Source organism: Micrasema longulum, unplaced genomic scaffold (genome assembly GCF_059751315.1).
Source record: "Micrasema longulum isolate JH-2025_06_02 unplaced genomic scaffold, ASM5975131v1 h1tg001338l, whole genome shotgun sequence".
Classification (NCBI taxonomy): Eukaryota; Metazoa; Arthropoda; class Insecta; order Trichoptera; family Brachycentridae; genus Micrasema; species Micrasema longulum.
Window position 1 is genome coordinate 317,050 of NW_028278524.1, and position 27,902 is coordinate 344,951.

Consider the following 27,902-nt stretch of genomic DNA (forward strand, 5'->3'; position numbering starts at 1 on the left):
AAAGAATCTGATTGGGATCCATAAAAAGCGAATGTTGTTTGTAAACATTCAAAAACAAACTTTTTTAAACACAAAAAAGCAACATCCTTTCCTTTTTTTTGCATATGCATTCTCTTTTTACTTAAACCCCATAAGTCACTTAAACCAGTCACAATGACAGGTCATAAGCCCTGTAGATGTCTAGACTTCTATATTACCTTCTCTGAAATGTTCTTCATCTTTGTTGTAATATGTTAATTTTATATAGAATCCAGTCCTTGACTATAATATGAAGTTTAAACAAATAAACGCCAACTTAATGAAATATTAAAAAGTTATAAACCCTGTAAAGGCCTAGACTTCACTAATTTAATTAATTATTTTAGTCTCCAATGTCTTCCATCTCTGTCGAAAATATTAACTAGTCAACAAACTTTTTTTGCATATTTCATAATATGTTTTTTTTTTAAGTCACGAGACTGAAATGAATAATATTTTTCTGAGAAAAAAACTGCGCTACTTAAGTCTGTGACGTAAGGAGATAATAATTAAATTTTCTTGAAGTTATGATTCCGAGGAGTTGGCGGAAACTCAAAGGACGCGGGGATATGGAAATACGGTATTTTTAATCAAGGCGCAAGTATAAAACGAAATGAAAGTATTCACATTTCTCCATTACAGCTTGTATTTGCTTAGTACGAATAACCTAGTTATATTTTTTCACCGCCATCAAAATGAATTCGTTGAATTATAATTCCAGCAAAGAGAAAAAAAGTTGCAGGTATCAGTTTCAGAATATAGTTCGAGATCTAACAAAAAATCCGTCGATACAATGGAAGGGCGCTGAAGAGTATTTTGTTTTTCGGAATATGCTTTTTTTAAAATATTTTCAATGAAAGAACTGTCATATGGAAATTCGGAATGTTAAGAAAAATCAGCACTGAACGAAGATATGTGCACATTATCGAGAAAAATATATTTAGTCAAGAGAACTTATCTCCAGGGCCCCGATTACAATGGGAAGCTAACAGTTATCTTCGACTGTCTATAAAGAAAAATAGATATTTCTGTACGGAACAGACAAATCATCACGCCGTTTTCCCGTAGAAGTAGGCAGAAATGATATTTTTATTTAAAAACAACCTTTTAAAAATTATTAACCCTCTAAGCTTCTCTTTTAGACAACAATATTTTGAGTTTGTCAAAATTTTTGTAGACAAGGACTGGATTCAACTTCCTAGAAAGCTGTTAATGCTGATGAAAGAATTGACGGAATATAGATGTTCAAATATGGGCAGAATGGTAAATGTTACACAGTGTGTAAAGTGGCCACTTAAACCAGCCATTGACAGGTCATAAGCCCCGTAGATGCCTAGACTTCTATATAACGTTCTCTAAAATGTTCTTCATCTGTGTTGTAATATGTTCTCTTTTAGAGGTTTTTCAGCAGATGGAAAAGAGAGGATATGGAAGTGAGTTGTGAAAAATATACCACAAGACCGAAATCAGATGAGAAAAAAATATTTCTTGGTTTTTTGAACAATGAAATATTGCAGTTCAAAATCTTGAAAATCAATATTTCACGTCCTTTCTGCCAGGAATCGAAGCCAATACTTCAAAATGGTAGGCGAACGCTTTAACCACTACATAACGGGGCAGATTTATCTCCACTGGATTTCCTTATTTAGGACGTTTACCTGAGAGCAGCTATCGAGTCGAAAACACTAGTCCAGGATACTATTTTTTTATTTTTATTATTTCGTAGAAAGAGTTAGGTAACGTTGATAAATTGGGTATTAACATAAGTTGTGTCCATGTTTTTTAGTTTTAAAATGAGCACTAAAAGTAAAACCAAATGATCAAGGTTACACGCCATTCGAAATAAAATTTCTATATAAATTTGTATGGAGTGAACCGAGTGAATAATTATTTTCTGTTGAACGCTCACTTAGTCTGAGATAAACGTCGGAGCCGGACGGACGTCTCGTCACTTGGGGTATTGTTGATACATCTACCTATAAAAAACGTGTTTTTGTGCATCGCATAAAATACCTAACTAACGCGTGCTAGCTAGCCTATTTTCTCTACTTAATATTGAAATGGTAATGTTTTATTTAGAAAAGTATTCAAATAAATACCGTTTTACCTTTTATTGGAATGTTTTAAACAATATACAGGCCCTTCGTAACGACCTTTCGGGTTGCCAAACTAAGATATTCCGCTCCACAGAATCCGATTCGGCCAGATTTACTAATAAGATTAAATCCGATTCCATAGAAACGCAAATATAACACAGTCGGAGAAAGGTTTGCAATATAAAATCGTTTACTTACGTGTCGAAGGAGCTTAAATTAAGCCCCGAGCTAGTAAAGAATTATCCAAAAGGGCGGGGATGCTTTAAGCTCTTCGCAGAATGAACCGTACAAAATGTATCGGGGTGGAGATATAAAATTGCACTTGAAAAAGAAAACTTGCGGTAAACTTACATAATATTCTGAATGGCAGAACGCGATCTTGTTACCTTTATGTTTGAAGATTTTTACAGATTTGGCAGAACAACTAGAAACAGTGACGTCACGAGTAAAAACGAAAACGGAGGTTTAAAAAATCTTAATAATAACTCTTCATCGTACTAGACTAATTTCATTTTTCCACGTACCTAAGTGCAAAAATAATTATGCGCACAATTCATTCATTAGAGGTGCCTGTATATACTATATATTTTTTATTTATTAATTTATTAACGGACTTAGTTCATTAAAAAAAGTGCAAACACAAATATTTATAATGCATACAGGCACAATTTAATAAAATTATAATAAAGAAAATTAAAGCTAGGACATATTTTTTAACAATAATTCATTTAACTCTTGTCAAGAAATAGGCATCTTTAGTAGTAGCAATCATTCATAGAAAAGATTTATACATTCCATTAAAAATATATATTATATATTAGGGTGTCCCAGACTATAAAGGCAATTTTTTTTACAGATTGAGACACGCATACACTCTTATTTTGTTCCATTTGACCTTAATAACTGAAATAATATATATTATTAAAATCGGATAGCGATAACCCGTGCCGACTTGATGTCAAACTTTGAATATAAAAGTTTGCATGGAAACCATAGGGGAATATTTTAACTTAATATTTATTTTGTAAATAAAACAATGGTACTTTGATTATTGTATCATTTTTATTATGTATTATACATATTAATTATTTAAAGGCTCATGAGAAGACGTAGAGGGTGTTATGGATGCCAAATAAGTGGCCAGCCGCTTTTGCTCCAGGATATTTCTAAGACTCGCCTTTTCCTCCTTTTCTGTCAATTTTTTGTCCACTCCAGCTAAATGACCGGGTCGTCCTGGCTCTCTTTAAGAAAATCTTATCTTCATTTATCTTTATTAATTGAAGCGCATCGGCATGTGCAATATCAAACAATTTTTTTGTATTTGTAACAAAATCTTGTCGACGCTGCTCAAACACATCTTCAGTTTTGTTTGCATCTTTTTGCAAATTTCTCCAATCTTGGTATAAAGCTACAAGTTTCTTAACACAGTTAGGTAAAGATTTAGTCGGTATACGTGCCGTTTCCTAATAAATTATGCACTCACGAATAGTAAGATTTGCACTTTCATTGACGCTTAAATTGACTTTGCGAATATTAAAAAATAAAACCGCCAGCACTTGTCCATTAGAGGGAAGTTTAGAACCTGTAATTTGATGTTTTATATCCCCAACCAAAAATATTTCGTTTTTAGAACTGCGTAACTCCACAGACATGTTGACACAACGAAAGCAATGAGTTCACTAATAAAAACAAACACGATATAACAAGCACATTAACACTTAGTTCGCGCGCGCCGTACTATGTAAGTTCTGACAAGTTCCGATGCAAGTCGGCACGGGTTGCCGTGATTCAATTTACGTGAAATTTTATTTATAAGTGTTTTGACATCATTCAAACAAAATTAGAGGGTATGCATTGAAAAAATAAAGCTTCAATTTTTCTGGGACACCCTATTATATATATATATATCTATACTTTTTCTTAAAGCTTATAACTCGTATTTTGTTTGATTGTATTTTTGTTTTGTATAAGTAGTAGTATTGTCGGCCTCATGGTGTAATGGTCAGCGCGTTAGCCTGCCATGCAAGAGGTCTCGGGTTCGATTTCCGACATGGTTGATATGGAATATTTATTTAAAAGGGTGTTTTCACACTAGAATATTTCATAGTCCCTGGACTGGTACCCGAAGCGTAAGACTGATCATCTTACTTTCACGTAACAAAAATAATCAAGATACGCTGCGATTGGTGTACCGATGCAGTGCCCTATGCACCATTAGGTGCGAGAAGGGAGTGATGATGATGAAAAGTAGATGTGTATGTAATTTATGATAACTTAATTGGTCAATTTATTTTTAATATGGGATTATTGTTTTTTTTGTACGACTGTTTGATGTCTAAAGAATAAATATAAAAAACCTCTTATAGGCATATTACGTAATTATTTATAACGATTTAATATTCTCTTGAACTTCGCTTTTTTTATAAAGTAAAATACTATCGGAACGACCAGTATTGCTGAAATCCCTTGAAATCAGACCAATTCTTATAACTTATGTTTCCGTTATGCGTTCAAATTAATGGAATCTGTAGAACACGATCGCGGTATTTACTTATTTAACCACTTTATAGTATTATCTTTATATACATAAGGGCGGGCTTTTTCCCTTAAGGCAGAGGTCGGCAAACTGCGGCTCGCGAGCCACATGCGGCTCTTTAGCCACTTGACCGCGGCTCACACAGCGTTCGTCTACCGGTTCTAAAGAAGAACTTTAAGGATTATAGCCACTGAAAGTTCCAACACAGGGCGAGAATATTGCAAATGCTGTCATTAAATGCATGGAAAAACATCGTATTAAACAGGACAATATTGTTAAAATCGATAAAAAAGTCAAAAATTAATCACGAGATACGTCTTTAGCATTGCATCATTCAACAAGAACCGCTTTGAGCGCAAACATTTCCAGAATACAGGTTTTAATGATCAATATTGTCATTACAATTTTAGCTAAAGCTATTATCATCGCCAATTTAAAGAATTTCTAGTTGAAATGGAGAGCGAATACGCATATTTTCTGCTGCATATACACGTGTTTTACTATTAAGGCTGTAGTCGGTAAATTGAATCGTACGGTTTGCCGCCGAATGCGTAAAATATACCGCTTCAAGACAAAGCAATCAAAAAAAATATCCTGTTACATTGTATGTTCGTCAATTTTTACGTACTCTTCATACTTTGTTTGACAAAATGAGAAAGACAGAGATAGATAGAGTTTTTGCGTGATTATTTAATAGGTAAAATCTATAAATAGCACTCCTGACTAGCGTACTGCAGAGATAATGTAGAATTGTACAACTATCGGAGAATCTGTGACATATGTTGATTTCTGGCTTCTGGGTAATTATGGATATTTGTATTTTCGAAGTTGACAGATAACAGTGTTATGTTTTAATGAAAATGCACCATGTCACTAAAGTGAATGCCAAAAAAATAATGCACTTCATAATATTGTTTTCAAGAGAAAAATTATTTGATCTCATCAAATTACGTAAGTAAAAACATTTTTTGACAGTATGACATTTTATAATATTTTTCCTTTAAACTGATAAGTTTTTTTGAATTTGCACTTGATCATGTATTTCGTAATAAAATTGTAAAAATATGGTAGATAAATTCTAAAAAATTAACAACATATAATGATAAAAGACTCGCCAAATACCTAAAAATATTTTTATAGGTTAAGAATGTATTGTGTATATTATTTTAATTGATTTTATTTTCTTAGTTACTATTTAAGTTCAAAACCATGATAACTATCAATTAAGGTAAGCATTGCATTTAATCTACGTAAAATTTATAAATACATTTCATTCCAGGTGCAACAGACAAAAGAATAATGCAAAAGAATAAAGTCAAAAGGGTGCCTACCAACTTTTACACTAAAAACCTATAAAAGCACATTTAATCACCTATCTAAGAGTTGTGTATCAAGTTCTATATAGTAAAGCATGTATTCCACTCAGAAAATACTAAAAGGATGTCTACATAATCTTACATGAAAAAAACTAAAACGGTAATTCAAGCATTTTAAGAGTTTTGTGCATAGAGTGGAAACCTTGTATTGACAAAATACTGTAAGCGATTATTTTAATATGCATTGAGAAAATATAAATATGCTAAATTACTTACATAATAGTTTTATTTCTATTTTTACACCTATGTGAGAGTGACGTAAAATATTTTAAAAATATATACAAGTGTTTTAAACCTTTTCGAAGTAAATAGAATTTTGGATATATCATCATCCCTATCACCTATTGGTGCATAAGGCATTGCATTTGAAAACAAAATACAGCGTATTTAATAATATATAACATGAAGGTAAGATGATCAATCCTGCAGTCCCGTGCCAGTCCAAGGAGAATTAAATATTGCAACGTAAAAACACATAAAAAAAATATTTCACTTAACCCTGCCAGGAATTGATCGTGGGACCGCTTGTAAGTAAAAATAAACAAATTGTGGAGGAAAATTTCATTTTTATTGAAAAAATACTAAAGTGCAAATGGTTCAAAAATATATATTATTGGGAAGAACCAGTAAAGAATCCCAATATTTTTGATAACAATAGATCGCTAGTTATTTTATGAAAAATACATTGTGAAAAAGAACTAAGAATATATTTCATGTTACAATGGTCTTGATTTAGGGGGGACAGGTTCAATCAAAGTTGTGTATCTGGAAACAGAAATTAAAAAAATAATAAAAGCAACATCTACATAAATTAAAAAAAAAAAAACCATCATAGTTGAAAGAGGGCGGAATTTCTAAGCTGATTTAGGTAAATATTTTTCTGAAACTGGTGAGTATAATTTAACTTTTACTGGTTGATGGGATGTTTTCGTTAAACAGCTTTTTTTTAACAATTTATGACTTTATTGGGGGCAACTTTTTTGTTTTCGATAGCCTCGAGAACATTTGGTGGATCTCTGATAGGCATGGATCGTGTAACTCGGGGGTCAACAAGCTCTGGAAGCAAACAGTTTAAATAAAAAGATTTTAATTTTATGTTGGGCTCCGGTCCACACTCCAAAAAGACATATTTTTTTTAGTAATATGCAACTGTCCTTGAACTTGGTAATACCAATCGTGATTCTGATTTACATAATACTCGGTATGGTTTCTATTTCTTTTCCAAAACTTAATTTTACCACTGTCGATGGCGGTTTCAACAGTCATAGTCATATTAGAAGCAGACGATGGACATTTTATTTCTATAATGATACCGCTATGATCCGTACTAATGTTATCTGGTGTGGCGCCTAGAAAACAATATTCACTATCAATAAACAGCCCACACTTCTGAAATTTGATATTTTCTTGAAGGCTTAATTGGTTTAATGCGGTCAGTTCATAATCCTGACCATATTTAATAGAAAAAATATTACTTAGCGATTTACTATATGGCATACTTTTAACTAACCCTGAACAACTAATTCCTATTCTTCTTTTACAAACTTTACCAAACCATGACGCAGTGAGTAAATTTCTACACTTTTCTAACCATTCCCCGCTATCTGATTGTAAAACCGTTCTTCTTTCTATCAAATTTCTTTCAGAATGATCGCCGATTCCATACCACTTGAAGATCCTGAGTAATTTTTAAAACATTCATGTTTTGGTGCCTCAATATTCTTATTAGTTGCTCTGGCACAAATCACACAGTATTTATTATAAACACCCATATATAGAACTTTCCCCGTACGAAACCCTACTATAGAAGCTGCGCCCGAGTTAGACGAGTAGTTGGTTTTGTATGATCTCTTAGACCAACACCCGTCAGCCACAACAGTTATCATTGGTATACCATTTTCATCAATTTCACCATTCGCAGTAGCCAGTTGTCCCTCTTCTTTCGTTGCCTCCTCCATAACTTTTAGTTTCGCAGTATCCCACCATTCACACACTTTCTTATTGATCTTCAAATACTTCCATTTACTCATGCAAGGAATTCCAACAGCAGCAGTCAACTCTTGCAAACCACTATATCCAGAACCGATACTCGATATTCCAGACACAAACGATTCATTTAAACTCATTTCATTCGATCTGTCCTTGCAACAATTTACAGAAAAACATAATCCACACATATTACATTTTAAATTTAATATAGAATTAAAGCCATGCAACTTTTCATCCACAATCACCATATTCGTTCCTTTGCAATCAAACATGGAAGAATGAGAAAATATTTCCTGGATTTTAGTGAAAAATTCCTGGATGTCCACAACTCTCCTGCCTTCCAACTTAAAGGGGTGTAATGGCTGTGCTAGCAGTTCTGGAACTAGCTGTTGCGCCTGAAATAATACAGATTAATTAATAATCATAATCCAATTTAGATCTCATTAGCTATTTTAATGTAAATACTTAAAATATTCCTACTTCGATATGAATACTAACCTGACAACCGTCATCTTCTAGAATATCAGTTGAAAGATATTTCGCTGGAACACCCTAAAACATTTCAATTTGCATATTACCCAAAAGGCAAATATAACCCTACTTATTGATAGTCAATATTTAGAAAATAAGGGTTATAATAATTATTATTTGTATTTTTTTATTGTGAATGCAGACAATTGGTAGAATTCTTTGTACTTTATTACTTAATTAATTATTGTACTTTATTTTTTTAAATATATAAGAGCGTATACTGTGACGCGTTTCGTCTTGTTAGGACATTTTCAAACGACGGAGTGCGTCACAATATAAACTCTGGTCTTTTTAAACAAATAAAGTAAAATAAAAATCCAATAAACGTGTTTTATTTAGGGATACATTACCAAATTCAAACTTATTTGTACATTTAGTATTGTTTTGTAAAATGTTGTAGGAATTTTATTTATCTAAGTAAATAAGACAATAACTTACAGTGTATTCTCCACAGGCCTTAGTTAATTTGAGCTTTTTTGAATCCTAAAATAAGCAAATAATAAACTGTTACATTTATTTGTAATGGTGATACAATGATTTATGTAAATCAAATGTCTGTCCTTTGTATTCTAAATTTTAATACTAATAAATTAATCAAATCCAACTTACATTGCATTTCTCCTTTGGAAATTGGGATTGATTTAGTTTTCGTTTGGTTTTTTCGTTGGTTTTTTCGGCATTGTTATGATAAAATCGGTCACTAAATATTCCAAATTTATGGATTAAAGTATCACTCGTCTTTGATTTCTATAATAAAGTAATTCTGATTGATAGAAAATATTATTAGTCAGCGGCCGGCTAAGCAAAACGTCAAACCATCACAATGAAGTTGGCTGCGTTCGCGACATTGTAATAATTATATGGCTGTTTAGTGTACACTTTGTACATAGTACCTACCGAGTGCTGGTATGTCCTAGATAAATGTGCAATTTGACCGTTTTTGTGTACGAGTAAAATGACGCCGTTAATTGTTATTTGAATATGACGTGAAATTACATTTTTGAATGATTTATCAAATTCGAACAAACTATTCATTAAAAAAATAACTTGGTTTTGATCCTGGTTTAAATTGTGTTAGAAGGAACACAAAAAATATATGTTTCGAACTAAATTTTGTTTTGAAAAAGGCATTAAAATTTTGAGCACAGAAAACACGTCCGTCTGCGGCCGCTCTGAGGGCCGATCTGAATGTAATAAAAACCCAAATAAGACATTGTTTAAAATTGAATATTACAACTAGAATTATCGTATTGAAAAAAAAAAAAAAAATACAGTTCTATAAAAAAAGGTTTTAACTAAACTATTTCAATATTTAAAATTTTTTTATGGTATTACTGATTGCATAATTTTACGTAGAAATAAAGGAAAAATTTATGTGATTTAAAATGCTTATATTTCTTTTCAAAAACAAAAAAATAAGATTCTGCCGCGGCCATCTCCTTTTTAAATTTATTATCTTCAAATCATTATTAAAAATTTAAGTTCAATACTTAGTCTTTATTGAGATCCCAGATTAATAAGCTTAGTCTAAATTTTGAAATTGCGTAATCTGCCGGTCTGAAAGTAATTATATATAAATAAAAAAATAAATTTAAAAAAAATACAGTTCTATAAAAAAAGGATTTAACTAAACTATTTCAATATTTTTAATTTTTTTATGGTGTTACTGATTGCATAATTTACGTAGAAATAAAGGAAAATTTTACAAAAATTTATGTGCTTTAAAATGCTTATATTTCTTTTCGAAAACAAAAAAATAAAATTCTGCCGCGGCCATCTCCTTTTTAAATTTATTATCTTTAAATCATTTAAAAAAAAAATAGTTCAATACTTAGTCTTTATTGAGATCCCAGATTAATAAGCTTATTCTAAATTTGAAATGGCGTAATCTGCCGGTCTAAAAGTAATTATATTTTAGTTATATGAAACTTTGAAGTACATTTTTTGATAGAAATACCTATAAAAAGTATTGTTTTTATCTCATACATAATTTTTAATTTTTTTTATTGCGCGATTTTTGACAAATATTCGTTTTAAAATGGCAAAATCGTATGATTTCCTAATTTTGCGTTCGTTTTACCAGACTACAGCCTTAAGGTACGTTGCCATTACAGAAGAAAAAGTTGAAAACAGTAAGGAATTTGGCTCTCAAAGGAAATTTTATCTGTGTAACTGCTGATCTTGGCTCTTTTAACTAATGAGTTTGCCGACCACTACCTTAAGGCGGTATATTGCTTACCTACCCAAACCGTTCAAAAACGGGTATATGGAACATATTGTAGGTTTTTTATAATATTTTCATTATAAAACAAAACATGATAAATGTTATGTGTTTGTTTTAACTAACAAATTGCTAAAATATATATATATAATCTTACATTTGTGTAATGATTATATTTTTCGCGATCTGGCAACATTACTCGGCGACTTCACGCATGCGCGCGGCGAAAGTGGGGCAAAGTGGGGTAGGGTGGGGATTATAAATTTGCGTTTGCGCGATGATTGCAGATGCGGAAAGGAATAGTGTGCGGCCAAACAAACCACAAAAATCCTTCATTTAGGAAGTCAGGAAAGGGAATCAGAGACAGGAATCCGGATGCTATAAGTCCTGGCTTCTGGGTAGTGTTTCCCCTTTTCAGCGGTGGCGGTCAGAAAATGTAAAGGTGTGCGGATGCGGGCAGATGATTAAAAAGCGAGCGGATGCCGGCAGATAAAATAAGTTGCATGCGGTTGTTAACAGAACAAAAATTATCAAGAAAAAAAAATATTAAGGAGAAAAAAAAGTGATTGTTGATGTTGGTTGCTATGGATATGGAAAATTGTTCTCATAGCAACCGTAGCTATCCATGGCCATAGAGACGAGGAGAATAAACAAACATTGGAAGTTGGGAAATTACAGGATGGGTAGAGGATAGGTGAACCTTTATCAACAGCGGTCCATCCAGCCACAAATCACTCAATCCCATCAATCACTCGCGCAACCATAGGGATTTTTGGACACAGTCCGATGTATTTAAATATGATTCTACGCTCCTTCTGGACAATTCTTAATTCTATGGGTTTAACAATGAAAACACATAATTTTGGGAGTTTTCGAGTGATTATTAACTTATTTAAATAAGCTTTAATTTTGGTTCGGTTTCGGCCGAAACGAGAACAGAAATCAAAATTCGGTTTCGGCTAAAAATCTTGTTTCGGTCGTCCACTAATTAAATTTTATAAATAATGATGACCCATGGCAATATTCAACACTTCCGTCAGTTGGTTTTTGTGAAGTTAGAAATTTGAAACCTTTATTGGATTTAAATTCGATTTAATAACCCTATTACTCCATTAGTCCGAATGAATTCCGGCTATGTGCGGACAGTGAATACTAAATACTCAATACGGAACAATATGTGTACTTTATCCTCCTGGCAAACGTCCAGAAATTTCAAAAATATTGGCAAATGGACTTTTTGTGGATCGAAGTCAGCACTTGACGCGGATCGTAAACGAATTTTTGATAACGGATGGAATTTTGTATTTGCAAAGCGAGGCACATCCATCAATATCGTAAGAAACTTCTAAAATCAATTATCATCGTCATCATTTCTTGTCCGCTCACTGTTTGGAGCATATAATAGGTACTTTAATAAGTTCTCGCATATGGTTTTATCTTAGCCTTTTTACATCGGACAATACTACAGACTACAACCAACTTCATCGCGAAGCGACACCAAAATTTACTTATAAGTGTATGTTGCAAATGTGTTTTAAAAAAAAAACTGTATCAGGAAAAGCAATTGGTAATTTTTTTAAATTTGAGAAGATGTACGATCTTGACTTATTTAGCGACTCAGCTCTCTGCTACAAACGGAAGCTGAGTCTCATTTACAATAATAATATTTAGCATCTTTTTTTTCTTTTTTCAATTGTTTATTTTTCCATACATATATTATTTACATAGAAATATAATTACGAAAATACACATTAGAAAAATACATCTTAAAATAAAGCTATAACATGAATTGGAAAAAAATGCCCACAAAGACTTCAGCGTCTGAGCGTGAGCCATTCCTTTTTTAATTATTAAAAAGTTTATAGCATATATATATATGGTATGACATGACTATGAAATAAAAAGAAAAGAAAAATAAAAGAATAACCAAATTAACATATGCTGATATTACGAAAACATGATTTATTTGCAGTATGCATTTTTTTAAGAATGTGTTTATCTGTTCCTTCCATGCTAATACAAGACCTCAAAAACCTACTTTAAACTGTATCAGTGATTTATTTAGCCTCTTTTAGAAAAAATGGATATAAAACAAACACCACATTTTACAAAAATCACTTCATAAACCATACTCATTATTAAAAACTATGAGATACCATTGAGATACAATATATAGAGATAAAATCCGAGCTAAAAAGTCGTCCCCAAAGGACAGGGATTGACCAGCAGAGATAGCAAATATCCTCACGTGCGTCGACTTTGACAAGCAAAACAAGTAGTACAGTAAAAAGCACGAACTGTTTACATCGGTCTACTGTAAGTTCTATTCAGTATGTCGCCCCATTCCACATACGCGTCACCTTTGTTTGTCGTTTTGCTTTACGCCTGACTAACTGAGCGGGACGGAGACAGGAGATAATTCGCGAATCGTAACATATTAATAAGACGTTTCTTGACATTAAAATAGCTATTTTAAACAAATATTGATTAAGGTAAGAACATTACTTGCCGGTGAAAAGTTATACCATCGCTTTTCCAGATCGATTTGTGCAGTATCTTAGTGTACATATAGGCATTTTAGTAATTTCGAGGAGAAAAGTAGCTGGCGAACGCTCGCTTTCTATCAAACATATACCAATTAGCCGCAGGTTGAGGGAATTTTGAACGCTAATGTTTACTCTAGTTATTTTATTTTATTGAAATAAACGGCACTTAGTGCCTTTAACATATTATTAACAAATACAATTGAATATACATACATGTAAGCATAATTATAAGTAATACAGAGCATTTAAAACAATATTATCAATGAACAAATTAAGAAAGTCTAAAAAAGATCAACTATATAAAAAAAAAAAATTATGACCAATTAAAGAATTATCGATAAAAATGATAATTTGGTATTAGAAATACTTTGAACCAGTTAAAAAAATAAAAAAAACTAAGAAAACAATTTGGAATAAAATTAAATGATAATATATAATGATGTAAGAAAAAAATGATTTAGAGAAATATTTTGTACTTATAAATAAATTCAATAAAAGAAACAAAAAAAAAAACACTAATAGAGAAGTTTAAACAATTTTTAACAAATAGTTATCTAGAACTATTACCAATGAAATACAGGAGAAGAGCCGTTTTATATGTACTAAATTTCATGTGAAATAAGTCACCTCAATGGAAGATACCGACACAAATGAAGCCACGTTTTATACATATTCTCGTCACATTTTGTTGTCCTGTTCAGAAATTGTATTATATATTGTGTTGTGTACGTAATTGGTGCTGTTAGGTTTTATGTTTTTAGTAATAATATCACTGGAATATAGCACTGTGTTCACAACACTAAATTTAAGTAAATAAAAATGTGCAAAAAGTTTAAGAACGGAAATAACATGACGCATTTAGCAATAAACAAATCAATCTAAAGAAACCCACAAGCCTAACAATAAATAAGGCATTTCCTCTAACCAAAATATGATTCGGCGGCCATTCGCCATTCTACCTACATAATTGAGTTAACCATCGGTCCGGCTGAGTTAGAGAAAATAAACGGGGCTTTTGAGCATACTTAACTCAAAACACCCACTTGATTTGCCATGATTATAACTTATAACCCCCTATCTCGCATGCGTAGACACGTAGACGGCACAACAAGTTACACTAAGACGTTGCGTGACGCATTGATTTGGAGACTTGTTAGGATATGCGGTCGGGGAGCGGTTTGATGAATAGGTATTTGAATATAGACTATTATTAATCAATATATTTCATAAGTGGTACGTGTTAATTTTAATCTATACAAATATACTTTTTGACATCTAAAGTCCTTAAAATTTAGCTTGATTAGAATGCCAGCTGCCAAACTAATGTCAATAGTGATGGGAAATTACTGAACACTGATCATGTACCGATCAAATCCATTTTATCAGTTTTTTCATGCAAACATGAAACTCTGATTCCGAAAATTGATATAAAAACGCAAAAACAAGCATATTATAGTGTGTTTAAGACGATTATTCACCAAAAATAAGACATTTATACTTTTTTCATGAACAACATCAAACGAATATTTTTTTTATTCGATCAATTTATATTAATCAATTTGTCCCATTTCTAACGTTTTTTCAAAATGATGTAACCTTGTAAGAACGTCGTTAATACTTAGGTTTATTTTAGTTTTAAATATATAGAGTTTTTCTACTGACATTTCTTGGTGGAACTGCATTTTAATTATAATAATAAACATACTTTATGGTTTTATTCCACTTTTATTTTTTTTTATGGATTATTTTTTTATATATATAGTTTTAGAGCTGATTTTATGTATTAATGTTGATTTATATGTCAAGCATTGGATCAAAATATTAATTAACACGCCAGATAGGGATGATTTTTCGTGTGTCAATATTAATCACTCCTAGACACCACTACAAAGTTATGTCGTCACTTTTGCTGACAACTGTTATTCTAATCAAGCTATATTTCAAGGACTATAGTAAATGTTATAACTGTAACTCTCCAAAAAAAGAGACTAATACCCGTATGCGGGGACAAACCTTAAGGTGAGGTCAGTACATTCTATTGTCTTCACCTTCAGGTTATTCTCTGCATATGAGATTAGAATGTACTTTCCTCACCTTAAGTTTTGTCCCTGCATTCGGGTACCACTCTTGTGCTTGGAGAGTGACTTACACTGTTTTATTTATATATTTATTAGAATTTATATGATTTTGAATATACGAGTAAATAAGAAGAAAAATTGAAAATAATTATACATTCATACTCATTAAAATTGAAAGCAGTTTTTACACTTGTTCAAAAAATTTCTTTAAATTTACTTTAAATTTATTAATTGATATTTAAGTTTTTATAGTGTTTAGTTCATTTGGGAGATTATTGTAATTTTTGACACCTTTGAAAACAAAGCTATTTTGACCATGACTTGTGTGGAATTTAAGGATTTTAATATTATTTTGGTATCTGAGTGACTTTATTCATCTCAAATTCTTTTATTTTTTCTTCTTTATAAATTTGTATAGTGGAATTTATTTTATAAATAGTGTCTACTGTGTGAACTATAAATAATTTATACAGAATTTCCGTATTGAATGATGAAAATAAAACATTGTTATTAGTGTTACACAATTTTATTATTTTACAAGAACACTACAGTTTCGGGAGAGAACTCCTCCCATCGACGGGTGATATTTATTTTCATACCGGGCTGTGGTCCCGTGGTAGTATTGTGGACTCACGGACCTAAGGTCCCAGGTTCAAATCCTACTCTACCACAACTCGATTTCCATTTTTCCAGTAATGTTCAAAATCCGTTATTTACGACTTTTAGGAAATGGTTTGAAAATTTAAATATTTTATTTTATTAACATAAACGGCAAATCTGCCTTTTACAAACATTTATAATATTAACATATTTGGCTTAATATTTTTTTCCTTTTTTTTCAAAAACCTGAATTTTAAACACAAGATTTATAAAAAAAAGTAAAATCAAACCAAAAATTATACAAGATTTATATTTTAAAAAATAACCTAAAAATTATACAGCATATTCAGTAGAAAGTTTAAATAATAAAACATTCTACAGTAAAACAGCAAAAAAATCATAAGTACTGTTTCACACAGCTAGGCAAAGTGAACAAAAAACTGTATATAAAATGCATGAATAAATAAATATAATTACCATTCACCATCTTTGAAAAAGTTCAAAAGGTTTGTTCTATAGGAACAATACCCTACACTAAATATATCAGATACGTGGGAATAACTATTGCCGAGTTCATGAAGTCTATTTAATACTGCATTACAAGTGTACACTGTCCGTGAATTGTTGCTACAAAACGGTGGCACCTGTCTAGTCATTCTTCCAGGCACCCTGAAGTTGATGAGAGATAACAGTTCAGGACAATCCCATATTGAATTTACAATTTTGAATAAATTTAAAAGGACTATAATTTTCCTTCTATCGTTAAGTTTTAACAAATTTAATGTTTTTAGTAAAAAATAATATTTGAGTAAATAATAAGAACTCAAGTATTTATCTCTTTCTTAAAAAAATTAAATAATAATAATAATTTATAACGTAGTGTTACGAAGTGAATGCCGATTAAATGAGGAAGTTTGGTGTGCTTTTTTTGTTAAAAGAATATTAAACTGCATTACTTTAAGGGCTGTTTAACCCATTACGTAATGCAGACAGTAAATATAAGTTAGAAGTTAATGAATAGAAAGCATATAGCTGCTAAACTGCCGATATGTACAGAAAAATAGATCCATATTATACACAGAAGCCGTATTAGCTGGTGTGTAAAACAGTGCATGAGTTTTCGCTTTATTATTTTCTTTAAGATATACTTAAGTATCGTAAAAAATTATGCGCGGACTGTAGTAAAATACACTGCGCTCCGTCTATTTCTGGAATATTGAGCTGCGTAAGTCTTTTGATTCCTTTAAGACGGTTGCTCAGTGCTGAATTCACGAGTCCGCGCATGCGCAAATTGAGATCTTTAGTATCTCTGTGGAAGCAATTCTAACAAACCAATCCATGTTTATTTTTTATGCAATGTGACGGTTTTATAACAAATTTAGCGCGGTTGACACGGTGGTATTAAAATATTAAAGTACGAAATAAAACTCTTTTTTGCTGAAATTATGGCCTAAAATTGCTTTTTAGTTTAGTTTAAACCACTTAATTCGAAATTCATCGAAGAACGAAAAGTAAAAAAAAACAAATAAAATCGGGTTGTGGTCCCGTGGCTTCTGTTGCGGACTCACAGATCACAGGTTCGAGACTCGCACCCTACCTCACGCCAACTTGATTCTTATATTCTGATAGTGAGTTTTTTACATCTCGTTAAAAATGACCCCAAAAAAGAAATATTTGGGTTTGATCATAAGAACGTAAATAATTATTTATAAAAAAGAATAGTCATCGTTACGTGTGAATATTTACTGTAAAAGGTTTACATGTAGGTCAACATTAGGTTCTGATCCCGTTCGACCTATTGGAAATTTTATAGTGAACACAGGAGTTCCATAAAAAGTACTACTAAAGTAGAATGTATATAGTGACATAAGTATTATGTAAGTAAGCACTGGATATGATGCATGTGTCGCGGGAAGGAAGTCCTCCCACCAATGGCGGAGGCAGGAAGTGGAAAATGGAAAAGCCACGCTACACGGACCTACATTTGCATTATATTTCTGTTTTCTATAATATTTTGCCATGCATTTCAAAAATGGCTTAAACGGGATGTTACGTAAATTTGATATGCGGTAGGCGCATACTTCAAATCAGTTTGCTATTTCCGCTTAATAAACAGCACATAAATAGTTCTCTAATGTACAGGAGGCCAAATACTTGACGTAAAAAAATGTAGGGGGTGGAACACACCAAGGACTAAAAAAAAGGCAATTGTGTATAGTAAATTGTGACCGTTTCTGAGATATAAATATTTTTGTTTTTTTTAGTTGATTTCGCTACTGTCATCTGAAATGTGTTTTTTGGGATAAATATTTAATTAAAAATGTATTTATTTCAATTGTTCTTTAACCATCTGTATATAACGTATATATATATATATATATATATATATATATTTTTTTTTTTTTTTATTCATATTTTTCGCTTACAAACTATAAATTAATAATAAAAATAATGTGACCTCACTGGGGTTTCCCGTGCCGAGGACACTTAACAATTTAGTTTTTTTTTTATTACATTTGAGAATAAACAAAGAAGACTCACTTAAAAAACAAACATAATTAACAAATATTCAGACAGTTTTAAAAACAAGGTATTTATATACATCTATATTATTTATATTACAAAACAAACAATGAAAACAACAAAAACCTAACATAAGCCATACAGTTGTGGAGCAGTTGATTCAGCATTGGTATGGGCGAATGAGACAATCCATTTTACTTCTACCTAGCTCCACTATCCATTTTTTTATAGCCTTTTTAAACATTTTCTCATTACTAATTGCTTTAATAGATAGTGGAAGTAGGTTATAGATTTTAATTGAATAATACCCAAAATCCCTTTGTCTGAAAGTGGTATTAGTTTGTATTTGTTTAAGTTGTTTATGTGTTGAGGATCTAGTGATTATATTATTTGTATGTGATGTATTGTGGGGGTTATGTCTTTCATTTGAGTAAGAGTAGTGTTTGAATCTATAAGTGAGTATTGTTTTAGCGTATAATTGTTTTGGTGTCATAAGTTGTGATTTATGGAATATTTCTTCAGTAGATGTCTGTATCGGGACTCTGAGTATTATTTTAATGATGGATTTTTGTGCAACAAATACACTATTTAAAACTGTGTCACTCGCACCACCCCAACCGATTATACCGTACTCCAAAATTGATTGGCACAATGCAAAATAAATCTTTAAAAGTTCCTGTACATTAATTATATTTCGAATTGTTTTGAATAAATACGTTAATTTCTTAAGTTTATTAGTAACATTTTCAATCTGCTGTTTCCACTTTAAATTTATATCAATAATAACTCCTAAGTATTTGACATTGTCTGTCCTATCCAGTATTGGGCAATTACAATGAGCACTTTGAAGACAATATATATATATAGTTGAAAGCGTTCACTATTTAATTTTAATTTTATTTATTATATACGCCCTTATATAAGGCTTTTACATGACAGGTACAAAATTACAATTCAAGTGTTTCTTTAAGCGTGCGCTTGTTACACTTCTAATCTTTCATTTTCTTTGTCATTATTATTTCAAAGGAATCCAATGCACTATATTTAAAATAATTATACGTACGTCTCAAACTTGAATCGGGTTGTGGTCCCGTGGCTAGTGTCTCGGACTCACAGATCAAAGGTCCGTGGTTCGAATGCCACTCTACCCGAACTTGATTCCCATTTTCTAATAGTGAGTTATTTACAACTCGTTGAAAATTGCCCTCAAAATGAAATATTTGTGTAAATTATAAGAACGAAAATACTTATTTTTATAAAAAAAAAAAAATTCTATGTTATTAGTTTTTCCGTTTGTACTTTTTTTATGGACCTGTGTTTTTTCATGCAAGGTGCCATTCTTTTCTTTTCTTTTTATTTGTAAGTACAAAATATTTATCTTTATCATTTTTTTTATATCAGTATTACTGATTGCGATTTAATAAGCTACAAAGAAGCTACAAGCTACAAAGAAGAAGAAGGAAGAAGATATTACCAGAGGAACTGCAAACCTACCATATGTACAGAATGTTATTAAGCAGTTATACAGGATAGCCAAAGTGCTGAAGAAACATAATATTGGAACAGCATTTGGGACTGTGGGAAAAATAAAGAAACATTTATTGAGTCCGAAAGAAAGATAAGAAAGTTGCCAAGGATGTGATAAAGAGTACATGGGACAAACAGGGTGCACAGCAAAGAAAAGGATTGACGAACACAAAAGAGCGTGTAAACTTGGGCATCCTGACAAATCTGCAATAGCGGAACACTTTATAGACACCGGACATTTTTTCGCCTTTGAACCGAAAATTTTGCATAAACCCAGTAATTACAGTGCACGAATAATAAAAGAGGCAATTGAAATACACAGACACCCGAATAACATAAACAAAGACGACGGGTTTAAATTAAACCCAACATGGTTCCCAGCACTACATACTACAAAAATGAGTGAAAATGTGCCTACTGCCGACGGCAACACTGTACAAATTACTAGTACTTAAACACACTTTTTTCTACAAAATACTCAGTTTACCCGAAAGATGGCTCCTGCAATGGTAGCCGAAACGTCGGAAAAAATCCAACACACACGGTATCACCCAAAAAAGAAACATATTGAAGCCAATGAATGACCGCAAACAATTAGTCCGCGTTCCTTACGTCATTAACATAAAAAATAGTTCTTATTTATATTTTAAATAGGCTTCTGTAATAAAAAAGTGCTCACTTCAAAGCGATTATAAACTCCAATAAATCCCAATTCAAGCAAAAAATGCTCGCTTGAACATGAATTTTGCATGACTTTTGGAAATCACTTAGACGGTACGCTTAACGATCGTCTGTATGTATCTACCATCGACTACAAAGCCGGCTCCTATAACGTTTCGATACATACACTCGAAAAGATAGTAAAACAGATGGAAAAAATATAATAACTAAATTAATTTTTCAGAGTGGTACCTTTCTGACGCATATTTCTGAGGCATGTTTCCCTCGGTACGGGACACCCCAGTGAGGGAACATTATTATGTATAAAACAAGAATACAAACAATGTAAAAGTATAAATAAATAAATAAATAAATAAATAAATAATAAATATAATCTGTGTCTGACGCCTAGATACTCTTATTTGTTAATATGACAAAACCTAGCGACATTATTTTCACATCTAGGCGTTTGTTTTATGAAAGTGACTGTTATGTCGGAATTTAATTCGACTTCAAAACTTACTTATTTCTCTCTCATATTTTTAATAGGCTTTTAAGAAAAAAAGTGCCAACCTCAAAACGATTAAAAAATTTAATTAATCATAGTTAAAGGAAAAATTGCTCGGTGGAACAAAATTTTTTGACACTTTTAATGCGTAGATAAACGTATCGAGGGGTTCTAGACCCGTCGGTATAAGACGATGTACTTACATCAAAACTTGATGGTGGGGGTATCGGTAGTATATCTTTGTAGTCGGTTGGGAGACTTTTGTCATTAACTGTCATTTTAGAGCGTAGTTATGTGTACCGTGACGTACGCTTCCCTTTGTTTCATAACGATGTACCTACCCAAAACTTGAAGGTGGGGGGTCGGTAGTATATCTTTGTGATCGCTAGAGGGATTTTATCTTCAACTATACCGTCAAGGTGAAGGTATGACGTCTTTATCTTCCCATCATAATCGAGGCCCCGGTGTGCCTACATACAGCACAGAATACGGATCTATACGAGAGCATCCTCTTTGGGTAATATTATTCATAGTATGAGTCTTGTGTGTCTTGTGTCTTGTGCCTTGTGCACCCCCACGGGGCGATATTACTTGCGGCCCCGGGTACTGTGCAGTGTGTACCTGCTACATGCTACCTGGTACAGTCTAGTAATGGAATTATCAGCGTTTGCATAGTCAAATCATAATTGAATTAAAATACCATTAACAAATACTTATTTAAGTTGTTCAATGAGGAAGTTCAGCGACATTAAAAATATACATATTTATTTATTTATTTATTATCATATTATATTACATACACAAAATTATAATTTATAAAAAGTTGCTTTGACTGCTTCCTAGGGTTATTTACCCCGTTCTAAGACAGTCAAAAATAAAAAAAAACAGTAATCAATATATAGAAACAGTTATAAAGATAGAGGACAAAGTGAAAAACAAAGTAAAAAATGGAGTAAAAACATGGCAAAAAATGTAGTAAAAACACAGTAAAAATGTGGCAAATTTGATATTTATTTATTTTAAATTTTATTCGTTCTAAAAAAATATTTCAACGTGCCAATATGTCTTCTTGCTCATACTGATCATCGTGGTTTCAGATGTGACATACTCTCCTCGTTTCACCCCTGCAGAAGTAAGCAGCCGTTTGATTTTTTTGATATTTAATTTTTTAAAATTTTATTCGTTCTAAAAATTTTTATGTGGAGTTTATTATTAATTTAATTGACTATAAAGGTAAAATATAATAAAACGGATGTCGACAATACTGGCTGAACCTAACTGTGATTTACGAATTTATACGTTAAATGTTGAGAAAGTCGTTAACAACGTCGCGTCGTGTCGAAACAACTGAAATCAGCGCCAGGCGAAGAGTCCGAATTTAGTTTATCATTTGTTGGTGACGTGTTGCGTTGGTGCGTTGGCAGGCCTGGCACCTGTAGCACAATAAACAAATAACTATCGACGTGATAACAATTTCTCACCATTTACGTTTCGGGACATATAATCCTGCTGAGCAATCACATATTTCAATTTCACCGGTGTAAATATAGAAAATATCAAAAAGCTGCTATTTTTATTTATTTATTTATTATTTATTGTGCTATTTATTGCATTAAGCCGGCGGTTGGAAGCCAAATATCAAGAAAAGCAGTCGCCATAGTAATTTATTTTTCGCTTTTTGTGTTAGATACTTCTTACTATTTTGCAAATGCAATATGTTTTTTTTTATAGTAAACGCCGATTTTTCGCCAATGGATTGTATTTATTTACGAGGAAAACAAAAAACAAACCGACACGAGCGTTGACTTAGAGATTACACGCGCGTTGACTTATGACTGCGATAACTTAAGCATGTTCATTATTGTTGATTGTGATCGCTCAAATGCTTAGCATGTTTTTAAACACGTCGAAAGTTATTTGTGATTGAGCTACTGGTGTTGAAAGTGTCAAGTGTTGCAAGTGCCCATATCAGCAAAAAACCGTAAAAAATACAAACGCAAGAGAGTTAAATATTTTCTTATTATTGTGTAAAGATTACCCACGAGTGTTGTATGTAAGTATGTAGGAGCACAGCATAGTGACATTACGTGATTTTGTGTGAATAAATGTAAGTAAATACGAAGACAGAATAATGCATTAGTTATGTACATCCAAAATTAGGCAAATTTCCTGAACGAAATATCCATTATTACACAATAGACACTTTGTACAATAATTCACGGTCGTGTCAAGGCTGTTCACTGTTCACTGTTCATTCGTTCATTGTCATCATTATTTGCTAATGTTTCGGTACGCTTCACAGAGCTAACAATCTGAGCAGGTGCTTCCATTTCCAAGTCATTATTAATTACTCAACTTGGTACCAGACACGGCAGGATTCTGACGACGTAAAAATTGAAGCGCTCTGAGCCGGTAATTTATCGTTTTACACATAGACAATATTTGTCATAAATTTCAGGCAATTGACAATTATTCGGCTTAATATTAAATCTTCTGAAAGCATCTCTCGTTTCAGAAAGTATGATATACATACAATTCGAACATTTATATACCAATTTACTATAGTAAAAACAAACAGACGAATCATCACGCCGTTTCCCCGTAGAAGTAGGCAGAAAGGATATTTTTATTTATAAACAACCATTTAAAAATTAATGACCCTTTAAGCTTCTCTTTTAGACAACAATATTTTGAGTTTGTCCAAATTTTTGTGGACAAGGACTGGATTCAACTCCCAAGAAAGCTGTTAATGCTGATGAAAGAATTGACGGAAAATAGATGTTCAAATATAGGCAGAATGGTAAATGTTACACAGTGTCTAAAGTGGCCACTTAAACCAGCCAATGACAGGTCACAAGCCCTGTAGATGCCTAGACTTCTATATTACGTTCTCTAAAATGTTCTTCATCTTTGTTGTAATGTTCTCATTAGGAGGTTTTTCAGCAGATGGAAAAGAGAGGATATGGAAGGGAGTTATGAAAAATACACCACAAGACCCAAATCAGATGAGAAAAAAATATTTCTTGGTTTTTTTTTCTTGCAACTGGCGAGAATCAAACCCGCGACGCCCGTTTCACAGTTGTTAAGCTAGGGTTTCCTAGGACAGCGGTGCCCGTATTTTAACGGCCGTAGTGAACGGTGATGCAATGGACAGCCGTCGTAAAGGTGACTAGAGTGTGGTTTTCTAGGAAAACGGTGTTATCAACACCATTTAACACCGTTTTCCTGGGAAACCACTCTCTAATCACCTTTACGACGGCTGTCCACTGCATCACCGTTCACTACGGCCGTTAAAATACGGGCACCGCTGTCCTAGGAAACCCTAGCTTAAGACTAAAGCTAGGGTTTCCTAGGACATCGGTGCCCGTATCTTAACGGCCGTAGTGAACGGTGATGCGGTGGACAGCCGTCGTAGTGGTGACTAGAGAGTGGTTTCCTATAAAAATGGTGTTGATAACACCGTTAAAAAATAAAACCACTCTCTAGTCACCACTACGACGGCTGTCCACCGCATCACCGTTCACTACGGCCGTTAAGATACGGGCACCGCTGTCCTAGGAAACCCTAGCTTAACCAACTGCGCTTGCGCCTGTCAGAACGTCACATCACTCCGTCTTTGCGTACAGGCCTCGCTTCCTCTACATCCATACAACTTCACGTGCACGCGCGCCGGATGTGCCGACTCTTGACAAGTCCATCGAGTATTTATTAGATTTGGTCATGCCACGTCGTTATCGGTCTTCCTCGTTTTCTGCATCCGTCAAAATTAGCATCGTATTATTTTAGCGGATCTTTCGTCACCCATTCGATCTACATATCCAAACCAAAGCAGAACTCCATTCTTGATTTTGTCGACAATGCTTATCCCCAGTCTTACATCTTATAAATTGCGCGGATCTCGAAATTTGTGCACCAATTTTACATAGTTTACCACACATTCCTTCGCCTCCTGCGATAAACATTTATTTTCCAAGGTTGATAAGCATAAAAATTTCTATAAGCTACTACATTTTTGAGGTAATAGATTTCTGCGAGATTGTGTGTGTCTGCCTAACTGAGTGCAGCAAAAAATGTATGCATACATACGTAGGTTTATATTATTTTGTAAACTGCGAAGTGATCTTCAAAACACAAATGGAAAAAAATATATAAATAAAACAATAATAGGACTAGAATAAAAAATGGTTAAATGACCCAATAAATTATTGTACGTTCAATAAAAACCCTTCTTATTTTTTTTTTTATATAAAAACCGCAAAAGACAGCAATAGAGCTCATTTCATTGCCAAGTTTATGAACTCTCTGAATAGGCGAGTAACTATAATAATTAGTAATAGATTTGCTATTATCGGCCTCGTGGTGTAGTGGTCAATGCATTTGCCTACCATGCGGTAGGTCTCGGGTTCGATTCCCGACATGATTGATATGAAATATTTATTCAAAAGGGTGTTTTCACACCGGAATATTTCAAAGTCCCCGGACTGGTACCTGAAGCGCAAGACTGGTCATCTTTAAAGGTCAAGATAAGCTGCGATTGGTGTACCAATGCAGTGCCCTATGCACCATTAGGTGCGGAAAGGAAAGAAATGATGATAATTATAATTCCCAAAATATTTGTCTTATTTATATAGCTCCATTTTTGTGAAAAATCACCTCAAGGGCACTATACAATTTTATAGGTAAATTTACATTCTAACTAACCTAACATGACATATTATATTTCCTGATTTTAAAATTGAGGGTAAACGAGTGAAGTGAGGATTCTATTCCATAATGTTAAGAATTAATCTAAATTTTAAAAATATTTTTCAGCCGAATTCTTTCAATAATAATGTACATTCACAGTGCTTTCCCCCGTGCAAATATTACAATTTATCGCTGTAAAGTTGAATAATCTTAGATATATTGGTCAGTTTGCACGTGTGCTTTTTGCCATTTGATGATTTTTTTCCAGCTAGAACCACACACACCAGATTTCGTTCTTTACATTTTACATGCATTCCCCCTTCCAACTCCCCGCTGTATTACTGCCGCATAAAGGCGTAGCGAGAATTTAGATAAGTGCTGTTCAACATGCCACAGTGAGAACAGCGCGATGCTATATAAATAAAAAAATGCATATTTAATTCTTCCCACTAAAAAGTAAATACATAATTATCGATCTAATACTGCATTAATTTGAATGTCACGGATTTTCGGTCCTCGGTTTCATTAACACGATCACCTGATCAGTGATCAGCGTGATCAGATACGGAACATCAAGTGCGCCACCCGCGCTCGTGTGAAGCAGGATAACATCTGAACGCAATAATCGATAAAAATCGAAAAATTCCCCGAAGGCTTTATTACGGAACGTGATTAAGGTGACAAATAAAACGGACTACTATTTAAGAGCTAGGTAACACAGACCAGTTTTTCTTTCTGAATGCAAGACTAATTTACATTTGATTGTGCCAGTGATGAGGATGATTGGCCTGTTGAACAGCCTACCGAGAGAGGTGGATCTTTTCCATGCTGGGATTGCCAGTTTTAGACTCTCCCTTTTTAACTATGTATCATAATCTATTATTTTATTTTTCTTTTTCCGTTTCTTTTCTTGGATTTATTTATAAGTACAAAATATTTCTCTTCATCATTTTTTTCTTACATCATTATATATTTTTATTCATAAATATATACTATTTACCTAAGTATTAGTTTCAAATAATAATACATTTATATATAAAAAAAATATCATTTAATGTTATTAAAAAAAAAATCTTAGTTTTTTTTAACTGGTTCAAAGTATTTCTTATTCCAAATTATCATTTTTTATCGATACTTCTATAATTGGTAATATTTTTTTTTTTTATATAGTTTATCTTTTTTAGACTTTCTTAATTTGTTAATTAATTATATTGTTTTAAATGCTTTGCATTACTTATAATTATGCTTACATGTATGTATATTTAATTGTATTTGTAACTAATATGTAAAAGGCACTAAGTGCCGTTTATTTCAATAAAATAAAATAATGTATTATTAATATTCAAAGCATTAACTTTGTGGTCCAACATTTTAATATTATGTTAATAAAATTTGTATAAAACCACTCTACCGGTTTCGAGACGTAACCCGTCTCTTCGTCAGGACAACAACACTACACCAACATGCAAATACCACTACACACCTTCACCATAGTAGATTTGCAAAAATATAAAATCGACATGCAGGTTAGACACATGCTTCACTACGCCACCACCGAGGGTTAATGACTTATGAAGCTAATATTTCAAAAGGATTAACAATCGGAAAAGATTAAAATAATGTATATTAATGATTTCTTTATAAACATGTTTGTAGATATTTTATTTCTTCACATTGTTACCGCTTTGTTTCAGTTAAATGTTACAGTTGTCCTTGTTTACTATAGTTTTTTCATGAACTATTTGTTGTACCTTTATAATCTATTACGAACTTCTTTTTAAATACGTTTTTGTAAATACTAATCATATATATCAGATAGATATTTCATATGCGCTTTGTAATGAGGAACTTCAGCCCTACGGAAAATTGGACACGCAAAATGTTTGCTAACGCGCGGCTTAAATTAGAGCATTAAATTATACGGCAAAGTTTCTTGAAAATGTACGAAAAAAATATTTAAATAAAAACGAAATACTTTGAACGACGTCACTAGTTCATATGAATCAA

At 32.4% G+C, this 27,902-nt stretch overlaps 1 protein-coding gene and 2 long non-coding RNA genes across 5 annotated transcripts in view; 1 reads left to right on the forward strand and 2 right to left on the reverse strand.

The window, feature by feature from the left end:
* LOC148275834 (popeye domain-containing protein 1-like) overlaps positions 1-27,902 on the reverse strand; it is a 130,483-nt gene that overhangs the window by 92,326 nt on the left and 10,255 nt on the right. The window lies entirely within an intron of this gene.
* Positions 5,463-6,246, forward strand: LOC148275835 (uncharacterized). The gene is made up of 2 exons (XR_015823932.1): positions 5,463-5,601; positions 5,930-6,246. It is a non-coding gene; the product is annotated as an uncharacterized LOC148275835 (long non-coding RNA).
* LOC148275836 (uncharacterized) lies at positions 6,573-9,370 on the reverse strand. Its single transcript, XR_015823931.1, has 4 exons — positions 9,156-9,370; positions 8,985-9,029; positions 8,514-8,567; positions 6,573-8,410 (listed from the first exon to the last, which is right to left on the reverse strand). It is a non-coding gene; the product is annotated as an uncharacterized LOC148275836 (long non-coding RNA).